Genomic DNA, 11,301 nt, shown 5'->3' on the forward strand with positions numbered 1-11,301 from the left:
GAATTTTTGCAACAAGGATAACTCCATGTGTTGTGTAACTGAAAGTAAAATGGGTGGCCAGTGACAGTGCTCATGTCTCATGTAACGTGCATTTTTTTAGAGCACTAATCTCTAGGATTTAATAAGTCACATTTTCTTTAGGTTTTAGCACCTACGAGGTTGGCTATTTCATTTTTTCCATCCTTTGAACTTTTTAAAATTTCAAGCTCTTTCAGGCACCTCCCACAATTTAGGAAGGAAAATAAGTAGGGAGGCACCAGTATGTCCTGATTGTCACATAAAAGAAAACAATGCAAAAGGAGAACAAAGTGTCTGTCGTGTGGGTGGCGGGCCCATCCTCCATTGCACGCTGTTGACATACCAGCGTGTTGTTTGTGCTTATTTATTTCCCCTGTTGAGTGCACTGCGCCTTGTGTGTTGTCCGGCTTCCCTACCATGGAGTCGTATCTGCTTCGGGAAGAGACGGCTGCTGCTGCGCTTACCGCACTGTCCTCAGCGGAAAGAGGACCCTGTGCAGTGACCTGGGAAGCTGCACCTCTGGGAGGACAGGGGCCCGGCATGCTCGGTGTCGGGGAGCCCCCCCGGGCTCTGGCGTCTGTAATCCCTTCTTCGATGGCAAGTTAAGCACCTGTGGTGCCTGTGTCAGGCTGCTGCCTCAGTTTCTTGAGCGGACGCTGCCACGTGCCTCTTCTCCCTTGGCGCACATCTCCCGAGTGCTCTTGGTGACACATTCAGAAAAGCCAGGATGGCAGCTCGCTTTGCCAAACTAACCGTGGGATTTAGTCAAATGATGGCAGAATCGGCCAGCAGTTGGCAAACATTTTAGTTGCTTTTTTGCCCTCATGCTGAGCCAAGTGCACAGGAAGGCACTAGATTATTAGAAGCATCACCCATCCAAATCCCTCTCAGCCTCGGGTACCGTCCCAGGGCTTTTCCCCAGTGAGCCTCCCTGTCACCTGCCACTGGGCCTCACCTGCCTGCAGAAGCAGCCCTGGGGGGGGCGGGGGAGCAGTGAAAGCCAGCTGACTTTGGTAGTGCCAGCTCTGTTAAATGTCAGATAAAAATGAAGGCAGCTTTACCTTCTCTATTTGATGAGCCAACTGAACTAGAAAGAACAGCAGCAGCAGCCTGATCCTTAGGTCTTTGTGATTTCCCCAAAAAACCTCTGCCTGGGGAGGCAGAGGCGACGAGAGCCCGCAGTGCTGTGGATTCTTCCCGGAGGTCGGTGTCCAGACACGCAGAAACGCTGGCATTTTCCCAGCGACCCTTCAGGCACCCAGCTGAGCATGTTAGTCTCCCAGGTTAGAACTGCAGAGTAAGGGTGACACAGCCCCGCCTGTGACTTGAAAGGCACGAGCGCTCACGGGCCACTAACCGTAGCTGCACATTTGGCACATTTAGCCTTAATCTGTGATGGAGTGACCTCATTAAGGGCCATTGAATATTAGTAAAGTTTTTAATAAAACTGAATAAAGTAATGCAGGAAAGAAATCTCTTCCAGGAAGATTTGTTGACTATTGGTTTTCTCGCTGGCTTTTTCTAGTTTCATTGTCTTCTAATCCCATTTTATGAGACAAATTTAGTACCAAGAGGGAACCTGTCCAAGATTTGTTTCTTGGCATTCATTCAGCCTCTTCATCAACCTTGGCATTAACATCTGATTTAGAAGTTTGTGTAAAATGGCTTGAATTATACTCTTCTTGATCCCTGTAGCTGTTAAAATACAGGGAAAGCAGATAATTCTATTAAGTTAAGCCACCAATCTGTCTATTGAATCAAACGCTTCAAGCCACAGCTCTTATCCAAATCAAGATAAAAGCCTGTCAAGTGCGAAGAGATACCAAAGAGTCTGAGCCACAGAAATAAGGCTTGTGGATTCATTCTCCAGCCAGTTCCATCCATGTGTCCCAGAGAGCTCTGTGACAAACCACTGTGTGGTTGAGTGAAGGGGACACGTGAGTTCAGTGTGAAAGGGAAATTGTCTAATAACATCACAGTTGACCCTAGAAGAAGCCAGTTCTGAGGAGCAGTGGCTGAAGGAATAATTACTCAGCAATACTCTTTATGTCCTAAAGCAGCGTCACCATTTTATAGTTAATAGAATTTTGTTCCATTCTGAAAAGGTTTTACCCAAGAGTCATACTCTTTTTTTCCCCCCCTCAGAAACACTCTTCCTTTGCTGTTTTCTGGGATTTAGCCTGTTTCCGTCTAACAATCTGGCCTTCTTGCCAAGTCTTGAAGCTGATTTAAGATAGAATTTATCAGGATGGTGTGAAGTGAGTTCAGCTCTTGGCGCCTCATAAAAATGTTCACAGCACATTATCATGAGCTAGTGGTTGAACTAAATATTTCTGAGCTTGTGTAGGTAAATGTCGTCAAAACTCCTCGTTATGTTTGGGTACTGAAGGATTTATAAGAAGCCTCAGATCGTTTATACAATAAACCACCCTTGCAGTTGTGGATTCTAAAGGCAGAAATTACACGTTCGTAGAAAATGTGGCTCTTACTCAATTCAGGTTATCTCTTCGGATCACTTCTCATTCTTTAACACTTAAAAATTATTAAAGACTCCAGGTTACTGTATTGAAACTTAAAAATGAAGGAAAAACTCGTTTTTTGAAAAGTACGCCAACTATCATGCTAACTTATACAAATAGCCCCATATTTTTTTAAAAAAGAGTGAGAAGACAGTACTGTTTCACACATTAGCAGATCTAGTTACTGTCTGGTTTTGTAGGACAGCTGGACCCTCGCGTGCTTCCACATTCACTGGTGGAAAGTGCTGTTTCGCTGACGTGAGGAAACGCAGCTCTGCCCACCTGGCTGGAGGGCGCGGCCCCCAGCAGCCTTTTCGGGGACCTGCGCCTGTTCCCCGGTCGCCCCCTGGGAACCCACAGCTGCGCTTCTCCGATTGCACGTGGGACCTGTGTCAGGTCGCTGCCCCTCCGCACTGGGCATGGGTTTGCTCCTATGTACCATTTGTAACGTGCGGTTGTCCTCTGGGATACACTGGTGCAGAGTCATCTTCTACCTGGCATTTAACAGCAGCAGGACATCGCCACCCGTCTCACCGAGGAACCTGGGAAGCCTGGAGTCGCTGTGGCCCATGGAAGGGCCCCAAACCCTAATTTTCCTTGACAGCTCAGATTTCATTACTGGTAACAAAACTAATCGTTTTCCTTGAAGTGACAATTTCGGAGCCTCTGGAAAAGGGGACGAGAGATGGGGCCGGGTTTTAGCCGTGTGTTCGATGCTTTTAAAAAGGCGTCGGGAAAATACGCACCAAGCTAACGCGGGTGCCTGGGTAGCACGTTCGGGAAGTGCCCCGAGCTGTCCGCACGTTTCAGGTGCAGTGTTTTGTGACACAGGAACTGAAAGTTCGCAGAGGTGGGGAACCCGGAAGCCCTGCAACCTGCCCAGGAAGCAGGGCCAGGGACACCGGTGTCCCTCACCCTCCAGTTAGTGCCTGAGACCCACGTGCCTGAGCCGGGAAGGGCGGGTCGGAGGGAAAGAGCACGCTGACGTGATGACGTAAAGGGTCACGGGGCGTTGACGCAGCGTGCGTGCGCACGTGCACAGACGGCAGGTGTGCGGCGCTGGGGGGCGGGCGTCGAGGAAGGAGCCTGCGAGCCGAGCCCGGTTCCCTCGAGGATCTGGGCTTGAATGTGCCGTTAGAGATGTTTATGAGCAATGACTGTGGTAGTGGATGGAGGGGAGCAGTGGCTGCGCAGATGTCGTCGGCTCACCTGTTCCTGCAGAAAATCGGTGTGTGTGATGCTAGATGCTGGAAAGGTGAGCTACTGGGAGGGCACTTGCCTTGGACAGCGAGGCCTGGGTGGGAGTGGGGAGGCGGGGCCTGCAGTGGGCGGGACTCAACTGCGTGGGAGTGGGGAGGCGGGGCCTGCAGTGGGCGGGACTCAACTGGGTGGGAGTGGGGGGCGGGACTCAACTGGGTGGGAGTGGGGAGGCGGGGCCTGCAGTGGGCGGGACTCAACTGGGTGGGAGTGGGGGGCGGGACTCAACTGGGTGGGAGTGGGGAGGCGGGGCCTGCAGTGGACGGTACCCTCCTGCGCCTGAGCCACCTGACACGTGTGCAAGCGTCCTAGTCTGATGGGTAAAATCATCTCCTTAAAACATGGTTTTCAGAGTTGTGACGTTAGCTAGCGGTTTGGGTTTGGGCCTGCAAGGTGCTGGGGAGTGGGCCTCCTGGTTCTTTCTGCGAATTTCTCCCCAGTCCAGATACCTGCCCCACAGGTCTGAGCAGCCTCAGGGCAAAGGGCAGGGACAGCAGGCAGGCTCCAGGTAGGTTCTAGAAAAATACGAAAAATGTCAAATAACAATGGATAGAAATCTCAATTGTAAAAGTCCTAGAAATGAAAAACTAAATGAACTTTCATTCTTCCCCAAAGAGCAACCATCCTGTGACATTTCCGTTTCTTTTGTTGTTTTCTCTTTGCCTTCATGGTGATGTTGGGTTGGAATGTGCCACCACTCGAACTCAGGCAATTGATTAAAAAATACCCAATGTCAAACATTTCTGCAGATAAGTTCATTGTTGGAAAAGCAGATCACTCACAGCCAGACCTGAAGCCTGTAGTTTCACCTTCATGCTCACTGGTGTTTTCTAGCCATTGTTCCACCGTCTTTGGAGAAGTCACCACCGACTGAACAGCTAAAGGTGGTTAGAAAGAAATGGAGGAATCAGCGAGTCTGAGAACCGCAAACTGGGGGATGGGGAGTGGACAGCGTGCCTGGAGGGCAGTGGCTCAGTAGCTGTCTTTCTGGTTGTCACATGCATGGGAGCCAGGACGTGGGCCAGCCCACTGGATGGCTGGCTCAGCTCAATGCACTGTCGTTAGGATGAGCCTCAGGGTGTGGGAGTCCCTCCCTGTCAACCTGTGTGTGGAGGACACTGCTGGGGGGGTGCTCCAGCACCCGTGTGTCCTGTGCAGCCTGACCCCACAGTGGCGTTCTCTGGGTCAGCACCCACTCATGCCAGCTGGCGTTTGCTAAGAGAAGTGAGCTGATTTTAACGCTAGCCTAGAAAACCCACAATTGGGGTTTTAGTGCTCTGCCAAGTAATGTAACACATTCCAAAGTGGGTGAGGTGTGACGGTTGGGAACGCTGCCTCCTGGGACCCACATCCCTGCCTTCACCGCAGGTCACCTCCTCTTCAGACACCACTAGCTCAAGTTGGTGAGTTCGGGGTCAGCCTTGCCCCACATACCACAGGCTCCCAGGTGCCAGGCTTCTGCCTGTGCAGCCCCCTCCCTGCCTGGCACAGCTCCTGGCACATCCCTGGTAATTTGAAAAGAGCACTGAGTGAAAGAGTCCATGATGCCTGGAGTTGAGCTGTACAGGTAACCAGGATGGCCTTGCCGAGAGCTCGGCCCAGCTGTCAGCAGCTGTGCCCCTGACCCAGTATCTGCCAGATTGCCCCACTGGTTGATGGAAGTTGTTCTCTGCACTTCCGCCGGGACAGTAGGGAATTTGTCTTTTCATTGTTTCCTCATGGAAAAGATCGTGAGAAGCCATCAGCAAAAGACTCAGAGGAAGAACTTTATACAGGAAAGAAGGTAAGTGAACCAGCTCGTCTTCCTGAATCTCAGGCAGGAACCCATCAAATGAGCATTGTAACAAAGTGAGCCTGCCTAGAGCTTTCATCCACTTTCCTTAAACTTCTACTAAAGTCTCAAACAAAACAATTTTCTTTGTGATGGCCATTTTCATTTCAGTGTCATTCTTCTTCATTTATTTACACCATTTTATGTCAGTCTTTTAACTGAACCTGAAGCTTTTTAAAACAGACTCCTCGGCAGCTACAGGGTTCCTGGAACCTGTTCAGTCATTTGTTCACTCATTCACGTTTATTGAGCAACTACTGTGTGCCCAGTGCTGAGGCTACAGGAAGTGACAGTCCCACTGTCAAGGAGCTCCGGGGCCAAACCGCCGAGGTATTCGTTAGAGTTGGGACAGCATCGTGAAGGTGCATTCGTTTGCAGTGATGTGGCTCATAGGGTGGTACAGAAACAGTTCAGGAACATGCAAGTCACCCTGAAATTTAGGGCTGTGGCATTTGTTATTAAAGACAAACAGGAGTATGTTATGCTCTGGAACAAAGAAGGCTCACTGCGCTTTGTTTTTGTCTTAATGTGTGAACTGTGTCCAAGGACATCTGCTCAGTCAGCCTGTACCGAGCACCCAGCGTGTGCCATGCACGCCCTCGCCCCACGTCGGAATCAGGACCAGTGTTGGACTTTATTGTCATGGAAAATGCCAAGGTCCAAACAAGAAGAAAAGTCATCAGATAAAGGTGTTCCATTCTGAGCTGCAGAAGACTTTAAATGTTAAGAAACTCGATGGAGAAAATGTGACATTTCCCACATGTCAAGCCATGACTAAACCCGGAAACTCCCCTCCACCCTGATGTGGAGAAACCCACTGGAGGTCCCGGTCACAGCAGCCCACTGTCCATCCACATTGGCATCCAAATGGCCTGGATGGAGTCAGCAGGGTGAGCAGGCTGGGTGGGGGCATTCTCAGGTGGCCTCTGGGATGACCCAAACATGGTCTCACGCCTGTGTGCTGCTGTCCTGGAGGGCTCCCTGGAGGTGGTTGCACAGCTGGGGGGGTGGAGGTTGCTTGGCATTTGAGATGCTCAGCTGTGAAATGACCGAGGTACTCTCCAAAGGCCCCACGGTGACAGTGTGGAAGACAAGGAACCAGAAAGCCACCTGCATGTAGCCTCCTGGCAGGCTGGGAAGACAGAGACAGATAGAGAGAATCTAGAAGATAAATCGTCATGCACACACACACCGTGAAATCACTGGCTTTTCCTTAAAGTCTTAGAAAACTCATCAGCGCCAGATGCAGTTGACTCCAGATGAAACGCTTGGGTTGACAGTCTGGTGCTGCGGGTTTGGTTTTCCAACTGCACTCTGAGAGAAGGAACATGCTCTGCCCACCTTTGCAGAGTGCAGTCACACTAACGCCATGCAGTGTCAGCTAATTAATGCAGTGAGATGGGCAGGGTAAGAACCGTTCCCCAGCGTTTAGGCTGGAGGAGGCGGGGCCCTCCACCCGTCCTGCACCTCCCAGGGTCCTTGCACACCGTCACCTCCAGAGAGCCCTGCCCACTGACGTGTCAGTGATAATGGTGAGGCCCGGGGGAATCCGGGATGTGGGGCCGTGGTCCCTGGAATGCCACTTTCCTCACAGTTTTTATCTGTAAAATGTACTCAGTTTCACACATCGTTTCCTGGAAAACCCTTGCAGATGGATGGGGAGTGGTGGCTTCGTCTCTTTGGATGTTGCTGTAGTTGTGGGCCCTGCGACTCAGGTTCAGGGCTGTGGTCTAGGCGGGCGGTGAGGAGGTGGATGTTTGAACACAAGTGGCCTGAGAGAAAACACACACGAGACCATCCCCAGACTCCTTAGCTGTCCCTGTTGTCCCTCTGCCCACATGGCACTGGCAGGGGCCCCAGGGCACCCACAGAGCATGTGGGCATTTGTTTTTAAACAAATTGTGTCTGTCCCTCTGGTCAGTGGAGGCTGCTCTTCTGTGCTTTGTTGTGGGAGGACAGCTATTGCACCTCTACCTGGTCAGTGAGCGGCAGGATGACTTGCGCCATATTTGACCTGGAGGCAGAGTTTGGACGGCACGTCCTTGGGCTCCCTGGCAGGACTGGGTGCACCAGTCCCAGTGGGAAGTTCTGGGCCCCTTCCCCAGAGGGACAGAGTCCGGGCCGTGGTCTGCGATGGCACTAAGTGCAGTGAGTGTGGCATCGTCCACACAAACAGGCCGAGGACAGAGACTGAGGGGGCAGGTGCACTCTGGCCGCCCAGCTCAACCCAGAGCAGCTCCCAGGGGCAGAGAGGGCCCGGGGCACATGTTAGCCCGCTGGACTGTCCACAGAAATGTGTGCCCTCCTTGGCCGCCGCAGAGCCCCAGAGCAAGGCTGTCCTCCCAGCCCTGAGGACACAGGCCTGCCCATTGCCCAGTGACCAGGAGCACTGCCTTCCGGAGAACTGCCCGCATGCTGGCCTCTTGGTGACAACACCTGCCTGGGGAAGCCTGAGGCGTCTGCAGGGTCTGGGCGCAGTAAATGCTCCTTAAGAGGCAGCTGCTGTGACACAGCTGGCAGTTACCAACCTCATGGCCAGGCCCTTCTGTGGGCCCTGGTGTGGCTGATACTTAAACCTCATTTCAAGGAGTCAAATGAAATTCAGAGTATTTACAAATGAGGCTGTGGCCTGAGACGGAGTGAATCACTGGGTCCTGCACACCAGCAACCATCCGGTGGGGACGTGAGCCACCGACCTTGAGTCTGAAGTCCGTTTCGTCCCTGGGACCTGTCTCTGCCCCACCCCCACCCACGGAACGCTGAAGGAAACATTTCATTCTCCTTCACCCCATACAGGGGAACCCCATGATTTAGGGCCTTCGGGAGACCGTCATTAGAGCCCAGACTGGCTTTGTGCCTCTGAAGTTGCCCAGCGTTGCCCTGTGGTTTCAGTGGCGCCCTGGACCGCAAGGAGTGTCCCTCTCCTCCCTGTCGGGTGCTGAGCAGCCCTGCTAATCCCTGCGGCCCGTGACAACGCAGCGCCAACGAGCGGCAGAGAAGGAAATGTCAGGTTCCGGCGTCCTGCCCACCCTCCATCTGTGCCCACGTCGGGGCTCACGGAGCATATGCTGCCTGTTGCTCACTGACCATCTGCTCCTGAGCTGATGAAGTGTCCCCGTTACCGTGGAGACAGAGCCCTTGATTGGCGGTGGCACCACAAACATTCCGTACTCAGGTTTCACTTTTATCTGTGCTCTGGAATGGGGCTGAGGGACAGGAGGCGTGGGCTGGGGGAGGGGAGGCAGCAGGAGAAGGGGAACAGGTTTTGGGGGTCAGGTTCCCTCACGTCTTCCTTCTAGTCCCCCAACTGCTGGCCTGGCCCCTCCACACAGTTCAGAGCACGCACAGTTAGGAGTTTCACTGACCAATCAGAGAGCGGGGTGGGGGCTTGTTTCTGCTTGCCTGTCCCCCCCACCACACACACACACACACACACACACACTCCAGGGGAACGTTCTAGAATCCCAGGGTGATGTCTGAGGGCTGAGCCTTTACCCCCAGAGAGCTCCAGCTGGCCCTGACGGCACCCTGCAGCGGGAACCTCTGCCCCCATGCAGTTTGGGGAGCTCATTTGATGGGAACCAGTTGGGTCTGGGTATCGCTGGTTAGGGGTCCACGTTGCTCCCAGGGGTTCCAGGAGCCCCCCCCCCCCGGGGCTATGCAGCCCTTGGAGAGTCCCGTTGTTTCCGACTTGAATTGAAAAAGCTGCAAGGCGTCAGGGTGTACCCCAGCAGTCACCAGAGGGGGCAGAGCGCCCGCCATGTGCTGAAAGGTCAGGCACAGGTGGCAGAGGCGTCCGGACCCCCAGCAGACCCCTGGCTTGGGAATGAGCGTCTGGAGCAAAACTAAACTTTTGTTATTTGGGGTTTTTTTGAGCCCTAAATTGAGTGAAAGTCTGGGTTGCATGTGTGTCCCCCTGCCTCTCCCAGTCTCAGCCTGGTGACCAGCGTCGTGGGAGTGCACACGCGGCCCGTGGGCCAGGGCTGCGTCTGTCTGGGGTGGGACGGGCTGTGTGCCCGAAGTTGCTCTGCAGCTCAGGACACTCTCTCGCACACGCATGGTGCATGGAGGCCTTGCTGTGGGTGAGCTGTGTCCACAGCGACCGCCCCCCGCCCCCGAGCGTGTCCCCTCCCCTCCCAGAAAAAAAGGTTCTGATCGCCCTGCACGTGTTATCGAAGTAATGGGACCACCTGGCGTAGGCACAGGGGACCAGGCAGGAGGGCGAAGCACGGGGTCTGCTCTGGGGCCCACTCGGTGCTACTTGTGGCCAGTCCCTGGGTGTGGGCCCAGTGCGGTGACACGGAGCACCTCGGCATCCAATGTGTGTCCAGTGCCCCTGAAGGACTGCATGGGGGCAGCCCCTCACGCCCACATGCTGGCAGAGGAAAGAGGGCCCAGGCCGCCACAGCGCTCTCTGCCAGTGGGTGCCAGTGGCCCCCAAAATTTCACTAAATCAGCTTTAAAGGTCCATTTGTGGCATTAGAAAGTGATCTCCCCCGTTCACAGGCTAGGATGTCATTGTTGTGGTCCCAGTTGTCAGCACAGCCTCTCCTGAGCTGAGCAGTGGCCCCCAGCTGCCGCCTCCAGACTGCCTTTCAAAACTCTGCTGCTGGGGCTTCTCCCAGACCCACCCTGCTGTGCGTGTCCAGCGGCCCAGCCTTTCCCAACAGGCAAGTCCTCGTTTTATAGAATTCTAAGCTCCATAAAGCAGGCACTGTGTTGCTTATTAAATCACATTTTCTGGTGTCATTCATTATTGTGACTTTTGAGCATAAGATAGTGTTATTTAAATAAAACTGAAGTCTGGGCTTCAAACAGCTTCCAAATGAACCAACAAACATGCTGGGCACCAAATGGATTTAAGAGTAAAACTCCTACTACCGTGTTTCCCCGAAAATAAGACCTAGCTGAATCATCAGCTCTAGTGCATCTTTTGGAGCAAAAATTAGTGTGAGACCCGGTCTTATTTTAATATAAGACTTGGTCTTTATAATATAATATATAATATTATATAATACCAAGTCATATTAATTCTTGCTCCAAAAGACACATTAGAGCTGATGGTCTGGCTAGGTCTTATTTTCGGGGAAACACGGTATTAGACTTTATTATCTCAACTGAGGTTAAAATAGAATTTCCTCACATCTCAGTTTCTTCTAACGTGCAACAGGTGCACATAAAAGACCTACTTCCAGGGTGAAGACTGGAAAATGCTGATTGCCCGCTGTGCTGTTTCAGTCTGTTCCAGCAGCATGTAAACTTGCAAACAGAAACCCCATTTCTTATGAAGTAAGCATAACATTAGCACAGAAGAGATCAGTAGGAAGAAAACGACCAACTAATATATAAATAGCAATGGGGAATCCTAAATCATTAGCAAACAGAACCAGCAGTGTGTTAAAAGGATTCTATATTGTGACAAAGTTTGTTTTTTTTCAGTGAAGAATGGCTCAATATTAGGTCTGTTGATCCAAATTACCATTTAATGGAGCAAAAGAGAAAAATACTCCTGTAGATGCTGAGAAACATGGGAAGAATTTTAGCATCCATTCTGTTTTTAAAATGCTCCAAACCATCTCCTTCTTCCCGCGCTGCCACGAAACCAGGGTCCACATGAAGGGGTGACCGCCTGGCCGCTGGCCACTCGTTTTGCATCCATCAGGCGCCCCCTGTGAG

Source organism: Rhinolophus sinicus, linkage group LG05 (genome assembly GCF_036562045.2).
Source record: "Rhinolophus sinicus isolate RSC01 linkage group LG05, ASM3656204v1, whole genome shotgun sequence".
NCBI lineage: Eukaryota > Metazoa > Chordata > Mammalia > Chiroptera > Rhinolophidae > Rhinolophus > Rhinolophus sinicus.